At 43.1% G+C, this 23,649-nt stretch overlaps 1 protein-coding gene across 1 annotated transcript in view; it reads right to left on the bottom strand.

Moving 5' to 3' along the window:
- hsf2 (heat shock transcription factor 2) overlaps positions 1-23,649 on the bottom strand; it is a 162,762-nt gene that overhangs the window by 127,952 nt on the left and 11,161 nt on the right. The window lies entirely within an intron of this gene.

Below are 23,649 nucleotides of genomic sequence, written 5' to 3'. Positions count from 1 at the left end.
TCTAGATGAAGATCGAAAATCCAGAGTTGTGGCCGCAATGACAAAACGAGAAGAGAAACCAATTAAAGAACCCCTAAAGTTAGGGAGAGAACACACAGAAAAATCATCGACACCGGGATCGTCACCGGGAGCCAAGAAAAGTGAAGACCCGTTAAGGATCGGTCCTCAGGGGTTGAAGATGCCCCTGACCTCATCCTCAGAACATGACCTGATAAGTTCAACCACAAGATGACGCAGAAGCGGAGCAGACTCACGAGAGGGACAGCCAAAGAGAGAGACAGTGACAAAAATACAACCCTTAAACATAGAGAGTGAGGAGGATAACGACGAGAGCTCTCAGGGAGAACCAGACGTAGACCCGAGTCAGGAAGACACCGATGACGAAGGTAGTGCCAGTCTAGAATCAATAGCAGGCCAATACGACGGTCCAGTTAAGCCATTAAGAATAGGACAAAGAAAAGGACAAAAGAAGGAAGTAGAAATACTGGACGTACATAGAGTATCAGAAAGGTTAGCCAGGGACTTGAGTTGGGGCCCGGTGCAGGCGAGTGATGGGCGTCGAACTTACATCCCTGAAGCTGGCCAAAATCACTATGACATTCCACCAGTATGGGCAGACAGGTCAGAAGAGACAGTGGAACTGACTGTTAAAGCTACTTTGGGAGAGTGGGCTAACATTTTAATGATGCCCTCATACCCCACCTTAGCAGCCCACAAACCCTTAACTAGTAAATTTAGGACCACGTACCTAGGAATTGTACATGATGTGATGTTGAGAAGAATGAAAAAGACGGCCTACAAATATGCCCAAGAAACAGAAAAGAAATTGCGAGATGAAATATCGGCCGATGAGGAAGATGATACATACCCGGCCGAGACAGGCCCACCGTATCAAATGCCTGAATCAACCCATGAGCCCAGGCAGGCTAGACAAAACCAAGCCCCAGGCCCAGAAACTGACAGTTATCGTGAGTACAAAAAGCTGAAAACCTTAGTGAGAGAAAAACAACCCCAGGAGACCACCGAGGAATACATCAAAGATGTGTGGCCCATGGTAGTTAGCTCCACTGAGTGTGATGCAGCAAAAAAGTTGTGGCTAGGTAATGTCACCACAAACCCAATGAGCAAAGGGGAATCAGCTCAAAGCCAGTATGAGAAACTAGTCCTAGAAGACATGGACGACGAAGATTCTCACATTCAGCGGGCAAGGATGCGCATGGATCAAGGCCAACGCCTCACCCCAGTTTGGTATCAACTTAAACAAGTAATTCCCCCTAAAAGGTATGTTAAAGCCTTAAGGATCGTATCCAAAGGAAGAAGGGGAGAGCTCACCTTTGCCAGAATGCCTCATGAAACTAATGACGCCCAGATAGACCAGGCAGTGAAATCGTATGACTTAGAGCAGCTGTTCTGGGAAGAAAAGAAGAAAAGTGAGAGCAGGCAAAGCCAAAAACCACCAAAGCCGACACAAAAGGCCCCTCAACAGCCACAATACAGAGAACAGTTCCCGAGACAGCAAGGGACACAATACAGGGAAAGACCACCAAGGCAGTCAGAGCCACAATATAGGGACCAACAACCAAAACGATTTTCAGCTCCAGCTTCAAACTCCACACCACAGAAAGGAAGTAAATACCTACCCCCAGAAGAATATGCAAAACTGACCCCAGAAGAAAAACGAGCCCTCCATGAATCCCGTGAGAAAGGGAGTGGAGGGCCAGCTAAATAATGGCAGATAGGTTGCGGGTCACTCTGGAAGATGCCTATTGGGAGGGGGACGAAATCTACACTAAAGTAGAGGGAGAACCTTACCTAATAGATTCCGGAGCCGAGGTGTCTATGACCCGCAAAAACTTAAAAACAGTAGGACACCTGACAGTTCAGTTAGCAAACGGAAAAATTGAAACAATGCCTTACGGGTTATGGCAAGGAATTGTGTGGATAAAAGGGCCTTATAACCTTATGACAATTACAGATCTGAAAGAACTAAAGAAACCAAAAAAGAACCGAAGAGCCTTAAACAGAAGGTTAGAGAAGTTAAAATCTAGGCTAGTAAAAATAGGGTTCACACACAAACAAGGTGAGTCCGAAGACTGGTATAAACCTGTAAACATCCCTGAAGTGACAAAACAAAAAATAGATGAGAGTGACTTCTCCCCGGCTGGGAAAGAGAAGTTAAAACAAATATTAGAGAAAGCCTCAATAGCCAGATTTAAAAATGATTGTGGAGACCTAGGCCCAAAGTTTGTACATATAATCGAAGGAGGAGTACATCCACCCGTGAGACAATATCCTCTAAATCCAGGAGCAGTTGAAGAAATGAACAAAATTGTGAAAGAATTAGGAGCGTTAGGAATTATTAGGGAAGAAACAAACCCCATAACTAACAGCCCGATCCAAGCAGTTAAGAAACCCGAATCAGCAGGAGGAGGGTGGCGACCAGTGATTAATTTCAAAGCCCTTAACAGACGAACAGTAGCCAACAGAGCGAGTCTAATCAACCCGCAGGGCACCCTAAAAACCCTACAAGTGAAAAAGTACAAATCTTGTATCGATTTAGCAAATGGATTTTTCTCTCTTAGGCTGGCAAAACAATCACAGGGAAAGACAGCTTTTACCCACCAGGGAAAAAGTTATGTTTGGCAGCGGCTACCGCAGGGATATAAAAACTCTCCTAATGTATTTCAGTCGGTCGTGATGGACGTGCTCAAAGACTTAGGCGCCACAATTTACATCGACGATGTGTTTATCGCAGATGACACGGAGGAAGAGCACCTGGAGAGGTTAGCTAAAGTGGTGCAGCGAGTCACAGAGGCAGGATTGAAACTGAATTTGAAAAAATGCCAGCTTGGACAGTTCCAAGTTAATTATTTAGGGTTTCAAGTGACAGCAGACCTAGGACTCTCGGAAGGGTATAGGGAGAAACTCGAGCAAATTCAGCCTCCTGAGTCAGAGAACGACTTACAGAAGATCTTAGGACTGTGTAACTATGTGAGAGATCATGTCCCTAACTATCAGAGATATGCCAAACCACTGTATGCCTGCCTAAAGAAAAAAGAAAATGACAGTCGAACGAACAGTAAGAAATTATGGGTCTGGACAGCAGAAAATCAACAGGACTTAGAAGAACTTAGGAAAAAGATTCAGGAAGCAGTAAGGCTAGAACCAAGAAGCCTAATGACAAAACTCATAGCTGAAATCAGCTGCGACAGTGATGATGCCATGATAGCCGTAAAGAACGGAAACGGTGGATTAGTTACTCTATGGAGTTACACCTTGACCTCAGTAGAGAAAAAGTTTCCTCAGGAAGAAAAAGAGCTAGCAGTGCTTGCTAGATACTGGGGGACATTGAAAGATTTGGCCCAAGGGCAGCCTATTAGAGTAGTGACACAAAGCCAAGTGCACAAGTATCTCAGAAAAGGGACAATAGAAAGTACCAAAGCTACTAACACAAGGTGGGGTAGATGGGAAGATATTCTATTAGACCCCGATTTGGAGATAGGCCCTGCACAGCCAGTGAGTAAAAAAGCAGCCAAAGAAGTGCCCGAAGAACCGAAGCAGCACGACTGGACTCTCTACATGGATGGATCCAAAAAAGGGTCAGATCAGGTAGCACACTGGGGATTTATCCTCAAATATCAGGGGAACGAGTGCTGCCGTAGAAGGGGGAGAGTTCAGGGTAGTGCACAAACAGGCGAAGTTACGGCAGTACTCGAAGGGCTGCTAGAATTAACTCACAAGAGAATAAGAACAGCTAAAGTAGTGACAGACAGCCACTATTGTGCACAAGCTCTAAAAGAGGATCTAGCCATCTGGGAAGAAAACGGATTTGAAAGTGCGAAGGGCAAAGTGGTAGCTCACCATGACTTGTGGAAGAAAATAGCTGAGATCAGGCTAAATCTGAAGTTAGAAGTAGAGCACCAGAAAGCCCACACTAAAGAGGGAAAATACTGGCAAGGCAACGAAGAAGTTGACCGCTATGTACAGCAGAGAAAAATAGTCTTTGTCGGGATCGAGGAGTGGGACAGAACCTCCGAAGGTCGGAGGGTCCCAGAGAAGTACGTGGAGCAGGTTGTACGGAGCGTGCATGAGGGTCTAGGTCATGCAGGCGTACAACCCACACGTAAGGAGTTGGAGTATCAGGAGCTCAGGATCCCGTTGAAACAGGTCCGCAAGGTGTTGCAAAACTGTGATGTATGTGGTCAATACAACGCAGGAAGGCGAGGGCACCGAGTGGATGGACAGACCATCAAGAGTACCACACCATGGGGTTCAGTATGCATGGATGTAGCTGGACCTATGGGAGTTACAGGCAAGAAGGGAGAGAAATACCTTCTAGTGCTGGTAGACTCGATGTCAGGGTACGTGGTGGTGAAACCAGCTAGAAAAGCTAATGGCAACAGTGTTGTTAGTATGCTGGAACAAGTCTGTGGGTCGTTAGGAGTTCCAAAAGAGTTGAGAACCGATAATGGGACACACTTCCGCAATGCACAGGTGGATCACTGGTGTCAGACTTTTGGGGTCATGCGCGTTTATTCGCCTCCTTACACACCTCAAGCCAATGGAGTAGCAGAAAGAACCATAGGTTTAGTCAAAAATTGGATAGCTAAAAATGCTAATACCAAAGAATGGAGTACTAAAACTGTGGAGATAGGTCAGACCTTGAATGACAGGAGAAGAGCTGGTAGACCCTCCCCCTCAGAAGAGCTCAACCAACGATGGTTTAGCACACCTGAAGTTGGGCGGAGCTCTGAGGATAAAGAGGAACAGTCAGACTCTGAGACCCCATTCAGGGTAGGACAGAAGGTGTGGGTCAGAGCACAGGATCACCCATCAGCAGTTGCAGTGAAGCCTAAATATAACACCACAGACAGAGTGAGAAAAGTGTTAGATAAAAACACAGTTGAGCTAGAAAAGAAAGGGATCCAAGGAATAGAGCAACTGAAGCCAGTTCCTAGCTAGTTGAAACCAGAAACCAGAGTATGGCCACAGAACCAAGCACCATGCTCCCCTATATTAGACTGGCCACTATATGCGGGGGAGTGATACTAAGAAGAACAGTCTCAGGGCTTTGGACAGGTAGGGCCTTGAGCACATTGGAATATGCAAAGAAAGGATACCTGTCAAAAGAAGGAGAAACCTTCAGGTGGAGCTTGCAGGAGAACAATTGTACGCTCTGCCTGAAACCAAGTGGATTACCCCTTCTCTGGGAAGGACCAGGGACGGAGAAGCCCATCAAGCCTAAAACAAACAAGATGGACGCACGTCAGCTGCAGATAAAACCTGTAAAGGTAATGGACGCATTCATTTGTGGAGAATGCAGGATTACCACATTACCTCGAGCAACTATCATCACACAATGGGATATAAGCGGCAAAGGCCCACAAGACTGTGCATGCGAGTGGGATGGCACCGAAGTAAAATACTGTTCAGCCTGTGATACACAGATGGAGGAAGGCCAACTGCTGCACTCTGAGAGGGCAATGGGCTGGCAAGTAAGGAGGTATCACAGCCCCCTCAAATCTTTCAGAGCTCAACTTGATGAAGATGAAACCAGGACCTCGGAAGGATCCCTGACCGAACAGCAGTATGACCAAGAACTCATCTACAGCTCTCTAAAAGTAACTCCTTCAGCCCCACTACTATATCCGGAACTAGGAGAACTAGATGAAAGAAAAGAGAAGCAGCAGCACAGGAAGAAGATAAATCCCGGAGAATTGCTCGAGCAGGCTGTACAACGAGCCTGGCCTTATGATTCTTCGAGGGGTAAGAAAAGGAATGCCCCCCTCGGTACTCAGCAGTTTCCCTTAGTTTTTAGAGTACTTCGAAACCAAACAAGCGCAGGGAGCAAAAAAGAAGAGGCAGGTATGTTACCTGACGAAGAAACCGGCGAGGCTGGACAGAAAAGCTGGACAGGGCCCTGGGAATTAACAACATGGGCTCAGCTGATTACGGAGGTAATTATGAACCAGGAAGTCCCCCTGGTGCCCCTGCCAGACGTCCCCCGAGAGACCGGAACCAGACATAATAACTTGTACTATTATACTACCAGTCTGGATGGATGGGCCAGGCATGAAGCTAAACCCATGCAGAAAACCGTCGAATTCTTAGTAACCCCTGAAGCTTGGGAGAGGAAAGGAGTGCTTCAGATCCCCGGAACTGCTGCACAGAGGGCAGGAACGCCCACAAAGCCCGACTCCACCCAGAGGGTTAAAGTTTCCGTGCAGATGGTCATTGCACCATACCAGGGAGTGTACTCGGTGGGAGCTGCAGTTCACCCGATCCAGGAAGAAGGAACGTGCCTGGTGGGAGCCACAGCCCACCCAATTAAGGAATACAAAAACTGCTCGGAGGAGCCGGTAGCAAACAGAACTGAGAAGAAAGGACTGAAAGGTTGGGCCAAAAAAGCGTTCCAAGGAAAATGGAAGCATGCGGACAAGAAAGCGCGCAAGTAGAAAATAAACATCTTTCTTGTCAACCTGTTTAAGATAGTCTTTACACCCTGTGTCCTCATTATTACTTTCTTCAGGTTCGTTTTCTTTTTTGATCATACTTGCTAATAATCTCAGTTGCTCTGCTCTGGTTTCCTCGTCTGTATCAGAATGGTATTTGGGAGCTTCTCTGTACGCACTCAGGTTTGGAGTGGAGCTCACGAACGTGGGGGGGTGATGAGAAGCTGGAGGGTAAGCTTCCTGCTTTAGCCTCGTGCCTCCTGGGTTTTCTCCTTCCCTTTTAATATTGAGGGGGGGTATATTCTTTAAAACCACGTCCTCTGGTTCGCTTTGGTTTTCTTCATTGTCCGACTCTTCGGGGGTTTGTACAACGGAGCTGTGCTCACTTTCAGGATCCATCTCTGATTTTTTCTCTTTTCTATACTCCCTCATTCTTGCCAATTCTTCTTCACACTCTTTATATTTTGCTGTTGCCCTGCATAGAGGGTTTGTAATGTACCCATCTAATCCTGTCGCTTTGGATATCATTTTTACTATGGGGTCATACTCGATTGAGGGGCTAATTACTGTCACTATTGTCGTCTCTTTTCGTGCCTCTATCTGTTGCACCCACCATTGTAACCATTTTTTTACTTCTTTTTTTGATTTTGCTTCGCCTGGGTCTCTTACCACCACTGTTTGGACTCCCTTCCGGGCTGTCGTACAGCAAAACTTTCCTTTTTCTCTTATAAATTTTTCCAGTCCTTCCTCCAGAACTTTTCCATCTAGCTGGGGATTACTTTCTCTTAGTATTCCCTTCACTGCTGGATTCCAGGTATGATACCCTTTTCCATATAGGATGACTTCCACCCTGGTTACTCTTACTGGTTTTCCTCCTGTACTTTGTACCATTATCTTTTGGCCATCTGTCTTTCCTTCTTCTGGCTTCTGTTCTTCTTGGCTCTCCTGAGCCGGCTCGGGTCTGTCTGGCTCTACACTCGTAGATGCCTCTCCTGAGGCCATCGTTATGTCTTTTCTTGTCGGGTCAAGTTTGTCGGTCCTCAAAGTCTCCAGACTTTATCCTAACGTTTTGGACTAGGACAGACTAGCTGCTTACCTACGATTCTGGATTATGGTCAGTAACCCTCGTAAGCCTTCTACCCCTCCTCACTAGCCTCTAGTGATCTATTGGGGGTACTAACTGGGGGGTCTCCCAGTCACTGACAGCTCCTTACTCTCTAGAGCTGCTCTATCGACGCCTATCAGTCAAAAAGTTTGTTTTCTCAGTCATCCAGGTATATAACAACAATTTAGTGAAAAGGCCAGACTTCAGGGGTATCTGAGGCAGGCTTGAAACACAAGAGTCAGGGTGGCTTCTGGGTAATACCAGATGGCTAGGCCTCAGACTGACGAAGCCTCTTGGATGAGGGGCGAAACGTTTCTTTTTAACAAAAAAAACGAAGTCCAGATGACATGATTCAACCTTTTTTGTTGTTATATACCTGGATGACTGAGAAAACAAACTTTGTATGTCCGGTTTAGTTCCTCATCTTGTTTCAGTGCCAAAACAAGACATTGGTCTTTACTCGACACCTTTCGCTTTCTCTTGCCTAGAAAGAAGAAACGGCAGGTGTTAATCCACTCTAGAAACAGTTTTTAAATAAATGCATAAAACAAAGATAAGGGCTGGTGCTGAAGACATATCTTTGTTGTTTGGAAGATCAATTTTGTGATTTTATACAAACTTTTTTAGTGTGCTACTAGTTAACAGGTCAGTAGAAACCAGTTATACTTATTCAATTACATCTGATTGAGCAACATGAAAAAGAATAACAATAGAATAAAGAATAACAATAATGAATAGAATAACATGATACATAACATGATGAATAATAATGAAAAGAATAACAATAATATTAATAAAACGATTAAGTAAAAATGAATAATAAAATCCATCCATCCATTATCTTTACCCGCTTATTCCATTTTGGGTCATGGGGGTCGCTGGTGCCCATGTCCAACAATCACTGTGCGAGGGGCGGGGTACACCCTGGATGGGTCGCAAGTCTATCACAGGGCCACATAGAGACAAACGAGACAAACAACCATTCACTCTCTCACTCCAACAGTGGAATCTGCACCGGCCAAAGCTCTGTCACAGCCTAGCACCTCGCAGAGCAGCACAACGCAGCAGCCTGCTGTACTTGGTAAGAAGCAACAGAAGCAACAATCATGTTTCACATCACTTTATTTGTGCTGATAAGGACTTGCTTTTATTTTATTTTTTAAGTAAAAATAAAATAAAATGTAGAAAAAATGCTGATTCATACCTACTGAATAATTTATTCATTTTTTATTATTATATTAATTGTTTTTACCATTTTATTATTCAGGGGCAGCACGATGGCACAACTGGTAGAGCTGCTGCCTCTCAACAAGCAGGTCCTTGGTTCAAACCCTGGTCCAGGGGCCTTTCTGGGTGGAGTTTGCATGTTCTCTCCGTGCATGCGTGGGTTTTCTCCGGGTGCTCTGGTTTCCTCCCACGGACCAAAAACATTAATGTTAGGCTGATTGGTAACTCTAAATTGTCCCTAGGTGTGAGCAGGAGCAGAAGTTGGGAGGCTTGGAGGGTCCATAATGGAATTTATAGATGAACCGTCACGTGCCGAGATACGTTCTGGATCAAATACAGTGAAAAACAGGAACGGAGTACAGTTAGCATTTATGCTAAATAGCATAGTATTGATGCTGTCTGATTATAGTGTCAGCCTCTTTTGTTAGTTCTAAATATGTTCAGAACCGATGGGATGAGTTACTTAAAATATGTTTAATGTTAGAAAAGCAATCACCATCTTCAATAATTGAATCAAGCAGAGCAGTGGCCATGTCCAAGCCACTCTCCCAGCTGGGCGATTACCGTAGATGGCTTCCATCTGATCTAACCACTTTCAATTTCACCAGTCTGATCCACTCCTGCCATTGTGGTCTTTAATTTTACGGTAATCACCTATAGTTTCTTTAGCTTCTCCTGGCATTGCTTGGGTGTTCAATGGTAGCCGTGAGAAGCCATCAGCTCCGATACCTCTTTAAAAACCTTCTCATTACGAGTTGCTCCACCTAGCTCGCTCTGAATTTTTCGTCAGCCACGAAGCATAAAAACACCTGTGCTTCAGCATTTGACCACGTTTTTGACATTATTGTTTTTATAATATCTTCAAAATACAATCAAATACGCTCCTCGAATACGCTCCTCGAGTTATTGCTAATGGCGGGCTGAAATAAAATGGCGGATCAAGTTGTTTGTAAAGTTTCTCAGTGACTCTGACTCCTCCCCCTGACCAGTCAGTGACCAACAGTGTTCTGCCATCACGTTTAGGTGCCGGCTCGGCTCGCTTGGTCCCACCAGAGAAGCAGGGACAAAAAAAGGGTCCGGTTCCGTGAAAAAAATGACAGTGGAAAAGCATTCAAACCATACCGAACCGAGCCGAATCGGGCTGAAGAGGGGCAGTGGCAAAGGGGCTTTTGTCTGGCCTGTCACCTATGACCAATCTGCCTTGGGAAACTCTACCAGGGGCAATTGCCTCTTATAGAATAACTCTTAGCTATTTATAAGACTGAGATGAATACAGCTCCTCAGACAGAAGAAATCTTTCGGATGAAAGACGAAACGTTTCTACTTTGTTTTTTTTTCTTTTTTGAACGTCCAGAGGACCTGACAACTCCATGAATCGCCACCTTATTTACTCAAAACAAATCTTTAAAATTGCTTTTAATGTTAAAATTTGCCCCTTTTAAATGTTTTACCGTGTTTTTATGTGTTGTGCATTGCTGATTTTATTTTTTTTAACTCTTATAAAGCGTCTGAGTATTTAGAAAAGAGCTATTCAAATAAAATGTATTATTATTATTATTTATACAATGAATACTGGAGCCTTCTGATCAAGCATTTATATATATATATATATATATATATATATAAATATCTATATAAATATATATAACTATATATATATATTAATATATAAATATATATTTATATATACGTATATATATAGTGTTAATCAAATTAACTTGTAAAATCATATCAAACTGGATACATTTTATTTTCTACAGAAATGTTTGCTGACTGCTGAATGACTCCAGAAATTTGTTGATGAATCTAAAACTAAATTGTTTAAGTTCAAACAAGCTGAATACAAGCTGAAATGAGCAGTATACAAGCTAAAACCCCAAAGCAGCAAAACAGTGGCTGAAAACTAACAGTAGCAGAATGGTAGCTAAATGTAGTAAAAGGATGACTAAAAGCTTAAAATAACACATTATGACAAAAATAAAGCAGACACAGATAAACAAATTTAAGAGAAGTGGTTTTGAAGGAACTGAAGAGCTCTCAGTGTATTTCTGTGAAGAACTGTTTCAAATAAAGATAAATATTTTGAAAACTGTAGAAGTACCATGCAACATGGTGGCTCAGTTGGTAGAGCTGCTGCCTCTCAGTGAGAAGGTCACCTGATCAAATCCCTGCCTTTCTGAGTGGAGTTTGCATGTTCTCTCCGTGTATCCATGGGTTTTCTCCAGGTACTCTGGTTTCCTCCCACAGACCAAAAACATTCATATTAGTCTGATTGGTAACTCTAAATTGTCTCTAGGTGTACGTGAGAGAGTGAATGGTTGTGTATCCCTGTGATGGACTGGAGACCTGTCCTGGTGTCCCCATATAGAATTTCCAGTTTTTCTCCTGCTGCATTTCCTACACCAGAGGGTGCCAACAAGATCACACCTGAGGACCATTCCATTAATGAGCTAAAGGAGTATATAAGGCAGTAGATGACTTCTAACCTGACAATGGTGCATTATCTGCCAGTCAATTGTTGTGTTCCTGGCCTTTGTATTAATCCTTGTGATTTGTGAAAACTAATCTCTACTTCTCAGGTGTTGTAGCCCTGTGCCTTGGACCTCCCTGGATTCTCCTAAAGCCTCCTTGTGATCTCTCCAGCCATTCCTTGCCTTCCACTACCTGACCACTGGTTGTATGAACCTTTTGGAACTTCACCTCTGTGACTACCTTGCCTGCCAACAGTAAGAGAAACAATGAACATCAAACCATCCCTCAGGATCTAAAGCCTCCTATTTTTGTCCCTTGCTCTCCACGGTTTCAGTCCCGCCCCGCTGATTTACTTCATACTGTTGAAATATCCACTTACTGCAAATAAACACTGTTAAACTTGCCTTTGGTCTTGGAGTCGCCATTCTTAGTCATTTACTATCTGGGTATTGAGCTAAACCTTACACCTCACCTCTTGCACAGTGACTGCTGGATATGGGCACCAGTTATATCCAACCCCCCCGACCTGAAAAGGTAGAGGCAGGTAAAGATAATGGGTGGATGGATGGATAAAAGGTAAAAAAAATCTAAAAGTCATAGCACACTATTACTGATTGAAATGAATGTTGCGATATATAACATATATTTTTGATATGTTTTAAATAGTACAAATGCTGAGTCATAATGACAGGAATGAAATAAGAATACATCTTTCATAATCAGGTGATCAAACCCATCTATAACGGCTGCACATTTGACTGCTGGGTGTCTTTGTTTCTCTGTGTTTGTGTTTTCAGACGCCCCCTGAGTGTGGCTTTTCTTCAGGGTACTGGTATCCCCTGGGCTCTGTTCTCAGTATGAAAGCTGACTGCACTCGGTCTCTGAGAGGGATTTTCTGTCCCTCATGCGCACAGCACACAGTTTTAGTTAACTCTCTACATGCAACACTTTGTGTACTTTCACTCACACCTAAACACAAACACTACTGAGTAATAAACTGACATTTTATGACATTTCTCTCAACAATTTACATTTACGATGTTACAAAAAAATGCATTCTTATTTAAATCTTGTTACAAAGTGTGCCACTTTATTTGTTCTTGTTCAAATCTGACTGTAATAGATCAAATCAAGTTTAAGTATAACATTTTGCACAATTTGCTGTGTGTATACACTAAAAGGAAGTCAGAAAAGATGGGTTAGGAACTAAACCACATGCTAGAATTAAGATTATTAAAATATAAATTGTCTCAGCTTAGACATGTTCATTCTTCCCACAGAAGTGGATGTGGAGCACAGAGTAAGTCCTGGACTGGGTGTGTTTGTGTTCCAAGTCCAGTCTGATGGTGCACTTTGAGCCTGCCTGTGGGCCTGACAAACCTCCTCCAGGCCTCTCTCTAATAGGTGCTAATTGCATTCCATGTCTGTTGTTCAGCAGACTGAATAAATGGAGCTGTTAGTTTGGTGGAGCTTCAGAGCATCAGCACATTCTTTTAAACTCAGTCAAAACCACAAAGGTGTGAAAAATGTTGCTGGAAATAGACTCAGGTCAAAGCTGTCTCATCATGGAGCCTAACTCAAAGCTGGACGACAGTTTACAGTCACGTTATTTAAATGTACAGTAAACAGCTGTGGGTGAGTTATAATTCTTTATCATCTTCTTTCAGCTGCTCCCTTCTTCAGGGGTTGCCACAGCAAACTAACTCGCAAAAAGACTTGGCAATTGTTTTTATACTGGATGTCCTTCCTGATGCAACCACAGACCACTGAGCTACCACAGCCCTCTGTCTCGAGTAGAGAGCTGCCATTTAGGGTGCCCGTGGGAGCAGGTGGCGGGGGTTAAGTACCTTGCACAAGGGCCCAGAGTGGAATCAGAATCAGCCTTTAAGGCTCCCACATACTCGGGCAGACCTTGTGTACTCCGTGAGCCACGAGCCGCGTGGACACTGCGCAGACGATTAAAACTTCATACTCAAGCATACACCCAGATGGGCTGCAGCCAGTTCTGCAGGCAAGGGGCGTTTACCTTCTGGACAAATTGAGGTTGCTGACTGGTCATTTGCTGACACACCTACTGGATTGATTGACAGGTCGCAAAAAAAAAACAAGTTACCGGTGGTCCTAATTAGAGGCAGCTGGCAGCCCAGGAGCAGCCGCAGTGGTGTTCTGTGTTTATATGTTGTTAATGAAGAGTTCTTAAAAAAAAACAAAAAAAAACAGGGAGCACTGGCCCTGCAGCCCCACACATCAGACTGGCTCACTGGGAAATCAGACCCTCCCGCAGCCACGCCGGGCCTGATTTTAATTCTCTCATGACAAATTCCTTCATTTCTCACCATCTCAGTCATGGCGTCAACGGATGAGGAGGACGAGATCACTTGCCTCTTGAGTAAAAAACAAAAGAAAAGGCCATTAAACCAGACCAGGGATGAAGAAGTGAAATTTAATACATTTGTGTTGCATAAAAACAGTCCTTTGCCGGGCAGGCTATTGTGCAACACTGAGAACGCGTACACGGTCGTAAAAATCTTTGATAGATAGATAGCTCTTTGTGCGGACATGGCTTGAGGGTGTCCGCGTTGATTTTAATCTGGTATGCGCAGACCTCTGCGGATGGAAGTATGCTCGAGTATGTGGGAGCCTTTATTGACATTGCACCGAAGCACAAGGAAATTACATTTCAGTACAGCCCGTTCAAGAAACACAAACAACCAAACAACATAGACGGGTAGATGGGGTGCCTGATAATTTGTCAATATGCCAGGTAACCACATGCTCCAATGAGCAGAAATCCTGTTATCATAAATCCAATTATGTACGTATCTTCTACATCATCGACTGACAACATGGTCCGACACATGTTCTTCCACTGCCCCAGGAATCCATCATGTATCTGGCTGCAAGTGTCCCGTCTGGGCAAGAGGGCTCTCCTTCACCTTGTCTTCTCATCGAGAAAATTTGATCATCTGCATTGAGAAATCAGCTGACCAGATCCATGATTTACAATTTGCAAGATATGCAAAGAGAGGCTCTGAAAGGCTCATAGGACAAAGAGCAGAAGCAGGGGAGGGAGCGGGAGGACAAGTATCCGCCATTACCGAGAATAAGAAGGAAAAACAAGCAAATGAGAGTGGAGAGAGGTGTGGGTGTTTCACCTCTCCCACCCACATTTTGATATTGTCGGTCCGGGGAGTTGAACCAACGACCTTACAATCACAGGCCCACCTTCTCTAACCTCTGTGCCACCACTCCCCCACCCGTGGATGAGTTATACAAACTCCAAAATTAAATCCCACCACAGCACAACCAGCAAAACATGTTTAATTAGGATAAATTTAGAGTCATTTTAAACTTTATTCAGTAACCATTAAACAAATGCTTTGTAACACAAAGATGAAACCCAATGGCATGAGCAATAAACAGAAAATAAGTTAAAGTTAGAGAAATCTGAATCTAGTTTTATTTTGTCCCCAGTACTGAGCCGAGTCATTTAAAAAGTAATAAGTCAATACTAAGTCTCAGTCTGCATTATTTTACAGCACAGAATAACAGAAGACACACCATAGACAAAACAAAGGTATTAAACTCATGCCAAGGTTTTTGTTGCCTCAGCAGTTTTCCTTTGAAAGTTGTTTTTGTCACTAATGCGTTCAGGTGAGTTAGTTTTATTGTTCCCTGCTGCAGAGTGAAGAGTGGCATTGGAAATACCGTACGTCCATCTGTTCATGTTGTGAGTGCAGTAACCTGAAAAATAAATGAGGTACTGACTTTCATGTCTGGTTGCATCCAGCTGTAAGAAAGGTCAAAGTAAAAAATTAGATTGCCACATAAATATCCAAGAGAGTCACCACCATATCCATCCATCCATCCAATAGCTTTACCTGCTTCTTCCTTTTTGGGTCGTGGGTGTTGCCGGTGCTCATGTCCGGCAATCAATGCGCGAGAGGCGGGGGACACCCTGGACAGGCCTCCAGTCCATCACAGGGCCATAGAGACAAACGAGACAAACAACCATTCACTCTCTCACTCACACCTAGGACAATTTAAAGTTACCAATCAGTCTAACATGCATGTTTTTGGTCTGTGGGAGGAAACTGGAGTACATGGAGCAAACCCATGCATGCACGGAGAGAACATGCAAACTCCACCCAGAAAGGACCCCGGACCGGGATTTGAACCGGGGTAACCTGCTTGCGGAGAGGCAGCAGCTCTACTAACTGAGTCACCATGCTGCCCTCACTATATACAGGTATATGTATACAGGTATATGTACAGTATTTATTCAGTTCAATTCAATTCAATTCAAATATACTTTATTAATTCCAAAGGGAAATTATTTGTTGTTGTAACTCGTTATCCTCATTTTATTAAGTGATGTTATAGATACTGATGGCTGTAGGCAGGAAGGAACTCTTGTAAAGGTCCATCCCACAGTGGATCCTAAGAAACTGGCTGCAGATGCTGTCCGATCCACCCACCCAAACCCGGCCAGCCCCTCGGCTCCCCCGGGCTGCAGGACCGCCCAAATGCCAGGCAGAACCCCTCCCAGAGCGACGGCCACCCCCCCCCAGCAGTCCGCCAAGCTCCCCGTCGCCGCGGACAGCCAACTGCAGGTGCCGAGGGACCACCTTGACCACCTTGATAATTTGATAATAATAACTTGATCATCTGAGGAAACTATGCTTTCTAGTTTGTATATTTCTCATGTTTTTCTCAATGATTAAGGCAGCCAAAGATTAATCTATGGTGATCAAGGCACCACTGGCTACCCGTTGGTTCCTCCATTACACCTGGGGGTGAATAAAATGGCTCCTCCACTCACCAAGATCCATCACTCTGCACTGCCTTGGACAAAAAAATAAAAACTACTACAAAAACCTAACCGTGTTCTTCTACACTGTGTGTTCTTATACACTGTGCAACATCTTGCACTAAAATATTAAGGTTTTCTGCATTCTCCATTTAATCCCAGTCCAGAAAAACATTAATCTTGAAAACTACAAACATTCACTGTTCAAATCCCTCAGAGAAGGGGGACATTGGAGTACTGCTTGTGCATCTTGTGAAACTCTTTTGGTTTTATGAAGTCAGATGGGTCTAATGTAAAGTGACTTCAACAAATCTAAAAGAAAACAGCACAGCCATGCATTGGTCACTCATAAATTAATTTAGCTGTTCACTAATCCTATTTGCTTTATTGCTGTCTTGTGGAAGCTTGTCTCGTCTCTTTAGATTTTTGTGTGTTACTCAGCCATGTTAGCTTAAAGTTACATAGGAGAACTTTGTACTCAGCTGAATGTTTAATTTGTAAAAGTCCAAATTGGCAATAATAAATAAAGTTCTGTCCCTACAAATGACAAATGTTGGAAGTAGCTCTGAACTGTTCTCATTCGATGTTTGAAAATATTTCCAAATTGAAAACATGTTGGCATGTTACATCACAACACATGACAGCCATTTTACAGCACAGCGGAAGTTAAACCACAGACACAAGTCAGGAGCAGAATGTTGCAGAAACTGATACAGATCAATGAAACATACATTGATCAGTTCTCTGATCAGATCACTCAGGACATCCATCCATTATCTTTACCCTCTTCTTCCTTTTTGGGTCACAGGGGTCACTGGTGCCCATGTCCAGCTATCACTGTGCGAGAGGCAGGGGACACCCTGGACAGGTCTCCAGTCCATCACCAGGACACACATGAGAGACAAACGAGACAAACAACCATCACTCTCTCACTCACACCTAGAGACAATTTAGAGTTACCAATCAGTCTAACATGCATGTTTTTGTTCTGTGGGAGGAAACTGGAGTAACCAGAGAAAACCCACGCATGCACGGAGAGAACATGCAACCTCCACACAGAAAGGTCCCGGGCCGGGACTTGAACTGGCAGCCTTGTCATTGAGAGGCAGCAGCTCTACCAACTGAGCCACGGCGCTGCTCAACGCACCTTATGAAATAAACTCACACATAAACACCAAACACTTATTTAATCATCTTCAAAAACAAGTGCAGTGACTGATCAGATACTTATACTATTTAGGAACAATACTTTTTAAATCAACAACAATCAACTACAACAAAATTGATATTTCTATTTTGATGCTGTTCAATAATCCAGGTAGAGAAATTTAAAAAAGTTGAGTCAGGTCCTCTGGACAGATAACGTTTCGTCTTTTATCCAAAAGACTTCCTCAGACAGATTAAATCTATTGAAGTCTAAAAAATGAAACGTTTCAACAAGAAGAATCTGTCCAGAGGACCTGACTTAACTTTTTTAGATTTTGCTATTTTGTTAGTCATCCAAATAATTGACAGCCTGGATTTGAGTTGTAGTCTTACACACCTCTCTGCTGCGTTTCCTCTGTTTCCCACCCAAACCCAATAGAAACTGTCGGCTCAACCATGGCTCAAATTAAATAAACCAATTAATTCATTCAACCTTTATGTAGACAGGTAAATCCCATTGAGCCTCGATGACTCATTTACAAGAGAAACCTGATTTCAACAAAGAATGACAACAACAATGGACAACAGCAACAACAATAGACAGTTATAAAAAGGCATACAGATTTTTTTCTTTTTACAAATAAGATAGCAAAAAAAGTAACAAAAACAGCAAGATTATAAGGCGAATGTAGAAAACTAAAAACAGGAACATGTCTGCATTGGTCCTTGCCAGGAATCCAACAGATTCTTAAAGCCACTTAGAGAGGTCAAGGTCAAGAGCTTCAGGTCTTTTTGTAAGATATTCCAGGAAACAGGAGCGATCCCAATGATGTGATAACTGATGATTTAATGATTTGATAACTGATCTATCAGGGTCCGGTGAGGTTAGACCCATGGCAGGCAGACACGGGGAGCAGGAAGTAAAATAATGATGAATTTATAACAAAATAAAAGGCTGACGTGGCGGCAAAACTTACATGAACGTGGAGAAAACAGAAACATGACAGGCTGAGGGAATCACAAAGAGAACAACATGGGCGACATGGATTTATGGACATGGTTTAAGTAGAACTGAGGGAGAGTGAGAAATGAAAGCGCCTGAGATGATTACTAATTACAAATGGGTGTGAGTGATAAGTAGCTGGAGAGACTGACTGAGGGGAGAGGGAAGAGCGGCATGGAAACACAGAGTCTAAACTCAAGGATCAGAAGGCAAAATACAAATCAGAAACAAAAGAAAACTCAAGGAAAATAACAGAAAAACACAGATTGTCATGATCATCATATTCATTTATTTTGTCTCAGAAACCTGGCTACAACAGGAGGATTTGGTTAGTATGAATTAATCCAATCTCACAAATTGTTTTCATTTTCCTATGTTGATGTAGATTTTCAGTCATCCAGAACATGGCAAATTAAATGGATGGTAAATGGACTGCACGTATAGCACTTTTCTGTCTTATCAAGATACTCAAAGCACATGGAACATGGCAAATTAAACAAAAACACGCACGCACGCACGCACGCACGCACGCACACACACACTTCAGCTACCACATAGCAGTTAACTAAATTTTGCTGCATGTGGGGCGGCTGTGGCTGAGTGGTAAGAGCAGTTGTCCTCCAATGTGAGAGTTGGGGGTTTGAATCTACCAGCAGTCACTTGTCGAAGTGTCCCTGGGCAAGACACTGAACCCCTCATAGCCTCTGATGTGTGTCCCATCGGTGTATGAATGTGATAAAGCTCTGATTAGTCTCTTTAGAATGATTTGTTCAATTAGCTTTGTAGAGATCTAGTAGAGTGCCGTATGAATGGGTAAATGAGGCACAGATTGTAGTGGAAAGCGCTTTGAGTATCTTGAAATAAGATAGAAAGGCGCTATATAAGTACAGTCCATTTACCATTTGCTCATTTAGGAAGTTTTCTCAAATGAAAACAGAAGAATGGAGATTCAAACTGCATGGGATGCATCGTTTATGCAACTAAATGCACTTGCAGATTAATCTCACTCCTGCTATATTAGGGTCTTTGCTTGCCTGGCTCACAGAGAGATCATTTGGCCACAAGTATGAAAATGTGTTAACTAGAGTGGCAGATGAGATCAGGCAGGAATCCCCGTAGACTATGATGTTTGCAGATGACTGCGATCTGTGGAGAAAACAGGGAACAGGTGGAAGAGAACTTGGAGAGGTGGAGGTATACACTTGAAAGAAGAGGAATGAAAGTCAGCCATATTAAGACAGAGTACAAGTGTGTAAATGTGAGAGAGGCTGGTGGAGCAGTGAGGCTACAAGGAGCAGAGGTCACAAAGGTGCAGGACTTCAAGTACGCAGTTGACTGTCGAATAAAATATGAAGTGTGGTAAAAAGGTGAAGAATAGAGTGAATAGAGTGTTGGAGAAAATCTCTCTCACTAACATAGTTTACACAGATAAACCACAGATTTGATGGCAGAAGAAGATTTTTAGTCAGTATTTTGCTGGTAAGGTCAGATTTCAGGAGAGACTACATGAATGTACATATATCACATACATAGATGTATACGCATGAAAACCAGTCACAGAAAAAAGCCATGAGCTGCGTTATCTGCTTGCTTTTATACCCCTCTCAGCTCAGCCATATTCAGAGTTCAGGAAGTGTCCTTGAAGTCAGCTGCAGGCTTCTTACCCAGCACTCTGTGCTTACCCAAACATATGGTTCATGGGCAGAGATGAGAATGTTTGGGAGATAGTTCGGCTTGTTTTGGGCTTCTTGTTCTCAGAGCAGAGGAGAAAAATCTTCTCAGCCATAATAATAAAAACATCCACAACCTTTGACCAAAAATTCCCTGACATCCAGATGGTCTGTCCGTCCGTCCATCCATCCATACATCCATACATACATACAGATGGACGTATGGACAGACGCACGGACGGACAGACCGACAGACAGATACTAAACAAAAATTTAAATGTAACTTTTTTGTTTTTGCTCCCATTTCAAAAGTTTTGAGGGAGCGTACAGTTGGCATGCTGACTGCAAGAATGTCGATGTTCAGAGAGTTTGACAGTACATCCAAACAGCCTCACAACCGCAGACCATGTGTAACCACACCAGCTCCTGTGTTCATTGTCCATACACTCAACATACACCTGCACGTACCATACCCCACCATCACCATGAGCCACTTGATTCACAATGCTGACATCAGCAAACCATTCACCCACACAATGCCATACATGCTGTACAATGAAAACTGGGATTTTTCTGTGAGGAGAGCACCTCTTCAATGTGCCATACGGCATCAAATGTGAGCATTTGCCCACTCAAGTCGGTCACAACAACAAACTCTCCACTGCCAAATTCTCTGAAACGCCTTTGGAGATGGCTCATGGTAGAGAAATGATCATTCAGTTCACAGGTGACAGGATATATTCAACAGGATGGATATTTCTGCAGTCAACATGCCAACTGCATGCTCCCTCAAAACTTGCAATATCTGTGTCATTGTGCTGTGTGATAAAACTGCAGATTTTAGAGTGGTCTTTTATTGTGGTCAACCTAAAATACACCTGTGCAATAATCATACTGTTTAATCAGCATCTTGATATGGATCCATCCTGAAAAATCCCATAATTATGGGGATAGAAGTAAAATTAAAAACCATTAGTAAGAGGAATGCATTATTTTATGAAATTGATCAAAATCTGAATTTTTAATGTTTTTTTCCTATGGTCTATTTTCCCCTAAGGAACAAGATTGTAGTAAAATTACTGTGAGGTTGCGAGAGCATTTGAAAAAATTCTGACAAAAACATCCATCCATCATCTTTACCCGCTTATTCCATTTTGGGTCACGGGGGTCGCTGGTGCCCATGTCCAGCAATCACTGTGCGAGGGGCGGGGTACACCCTGGACAGGTTGCAAGTCCATCACAGGGCCACATAGAGACAAACGAGACAAACAACCATTCACTCTCTCATTCACACCTAGGGACAATTTAGAGTTACCAATCAGCCTAACATGCATGTTTTTGGTCTGTGGGAGGAAACTGGAGTACCCGGAGAAAACCCACGCATGCACGGAGAGAACATGCAAACTCCACCCAGAAAGGCCCCTGGACCGGGGTTTGAACCAAGGACCTGCTCGCTGAGAGGCAGCAGCTCTACCAGTTGCGCCACCGTGCTGCCCCTGACAAAAACAAATTAGAAAAATTTTTAGGCTTTGTCAGAAAAAGCTGTTTATTGACTGCACCAAAATAAAGAAATATACAAAAACATAACAGCTGGATCTGGACTAAGACAGCTTGCAATCATTGATGAACAATGAATTCTGAATTATATCAGAGAATTCTAAAGGAAACTGTCAGAACATCTGTCCATGAACTGAATCTAACGAGAAGGTGGGTTATGCTGCAAGACAATGACTCTAAACACACAAGTTGTACTAACAAAGAATAGTTCAAGAAGAATAAAGTTCATGTGCTGGAATGGCCAAGTCTAAGTCCTGACCTTAATCCTATCCATATGTTGTGGAAGGACCTGAAGCAGCAGTTAATGTGAGGGAACCACAAACATCTCAGTGTTGTAGCTGCTCTGTACGGAGGAACCATTGATAACTATTAAACAAATAATTTCAAAGTTGACTGGGCTATCCATTTAATGCATTATTTGCTTATCAAACTGTTGATTCATTAATATGGCATTTCTTCTGACATTCTTTAGAAAACGGTTTCTATAGCTAAAATACTGGATCAGATATTATCATCTTACAATGTGCTGGTCATAAAATTAGAATATCATGAAAAAGTTTATTTCAGTAATTCCATTCAAAAAGTGAAACTTATATCCATCCATCCATCCATTATCTTTACCCGCTTATTCCATTTTTGGGTCACGGGGGTCACCGGTGCACATGTCCAGCAATCACTGTGCGAGGGGTGGGGTACACCCTGGACGGGTCGCAAGTCCATCACAGGGCCACATAGAGACAAACGAGACAAACAACCATTCACTCTCTCACTCACACCTAGGGACAATTTAGAGTTACCAATCAGCCTAACATGCATGTTTTTGGTCTGTGGGAGGAAACCGGAGCACCTGGAGAAAACGCACGCATGCACGGAGAGAACATGCAAACTCCACCCAGAAAGGCCCCTGGACCGGGGTTTGAACCAGGGGCCTGCTCGCTGAGAGGCAGCAGCTCTACCAGTTGCGCCACCGTGCCACCCGTGAAACTTATATATTATATTCAATTCGATTCAATTCAGTTTATTTACATTGCGCCAAATCACAACAAAGTTGTCTCAGGGCACTTTACAGGAACATTCACATACATTAAAGCCAATTAGTAAAGTTCTCTATCTAAGGAGGCCAGCAGACAAGTTGAATCTAGGCTTCATTGTAGTCTCCCATCCTGAGCAAGCACAATGGCAACATTATATACATTCATTACACTGATATATTTTAAATGTTTATTTCTTTTAATGTTGAAAATTTGAATATTGTGAAAAGGTTCAATATTGATGACACCTGGTGCCCCACTCTAATCAGCTAATTAACTCCAAACACTTGCAAAGGCCTTTAAATGATCTCTCAGTTTAGTTCTGTAGATTACACGATCATGGGGAAGACTGCTGACTTGACAGTTATCCAAAAGACGACCATTGACACCTTGCACACGGAGGGCAAGACACAAAAGGTCATGGCTAAAGAGGCTGGCTGTTCACAGAGCTCTGTGTCCAAACACATTAATAGAAATGCGAAGGGAAGGAAAAGATATGGTAGAAAAACGTTTAAAAGCCAATAGGGATAACCGCACCCTGGAGAGGATGGCGAAACAAAACCCATTCCAAAATGTGGGGGAGATTCACAAAGAGTGGACTGAAGCTGGAGTCAGTGCTTCAAGAACCACCATGCACAGACATATGCAAGACATGGGTTTCAGCTGTCACATTCCTTGTGTCAAACCACTCTTGAACAAGAGACAGCATCAGAAGCGTCTTGCCTGTGCTAAAGACAAAAAGGAGTGGACTGCTGTTGAGTGGTTCAAAGTTATGTTCTCTGATGAAAGTAAATTTTGAATTTCCTTTGGAAATCAAGGTCACAGAATCCATGTTGCTTGAGGTCCAGTGTCAAGTTTCCAGCCAGTGATGGTTTGGGATGCGACGTCATCTACTGGTGTTGGTCCACTGTGTTTTCTGAGGTCCAAGGTCAATGCAGCCTCTACCAGGAAGTTTTAGAACACGTTATGCTTCCAGTTGCTGACCAACTTTATGGAGATGCAGATTTCATTTTCCAACAGGACTTGGCACCTGCACACAGTGCCAAAGCTACCAGTACCTGGTTTATGTTAAGGTTTAACAAAATGGTACTCAAATTCAGACAAGGCTGAGAGGGATGACAGACACAAAAATCGTTTAAGTGATTTTATTTACAGTGCAAGAAAGGGGGTTCGGGG

Source organism: Nematolebias whitei, chromosome 12 (assembly GCF_014905685.2).
Source record: "Nematolebias whitei isolate Nwh7 chromosome 12, NemWhi1, whole genome shotgun sequence".
Classification (NCBI taxonomy): Eukaryota; Metazoa; Chordata; class Actinopteri; order Cyprinodontiformes; family Rivulidae; genus Nematolebias; species Nematolebias whitei.
This window is presented reverse-complemented; position numbering and strand designations above follow the sequence as displayed.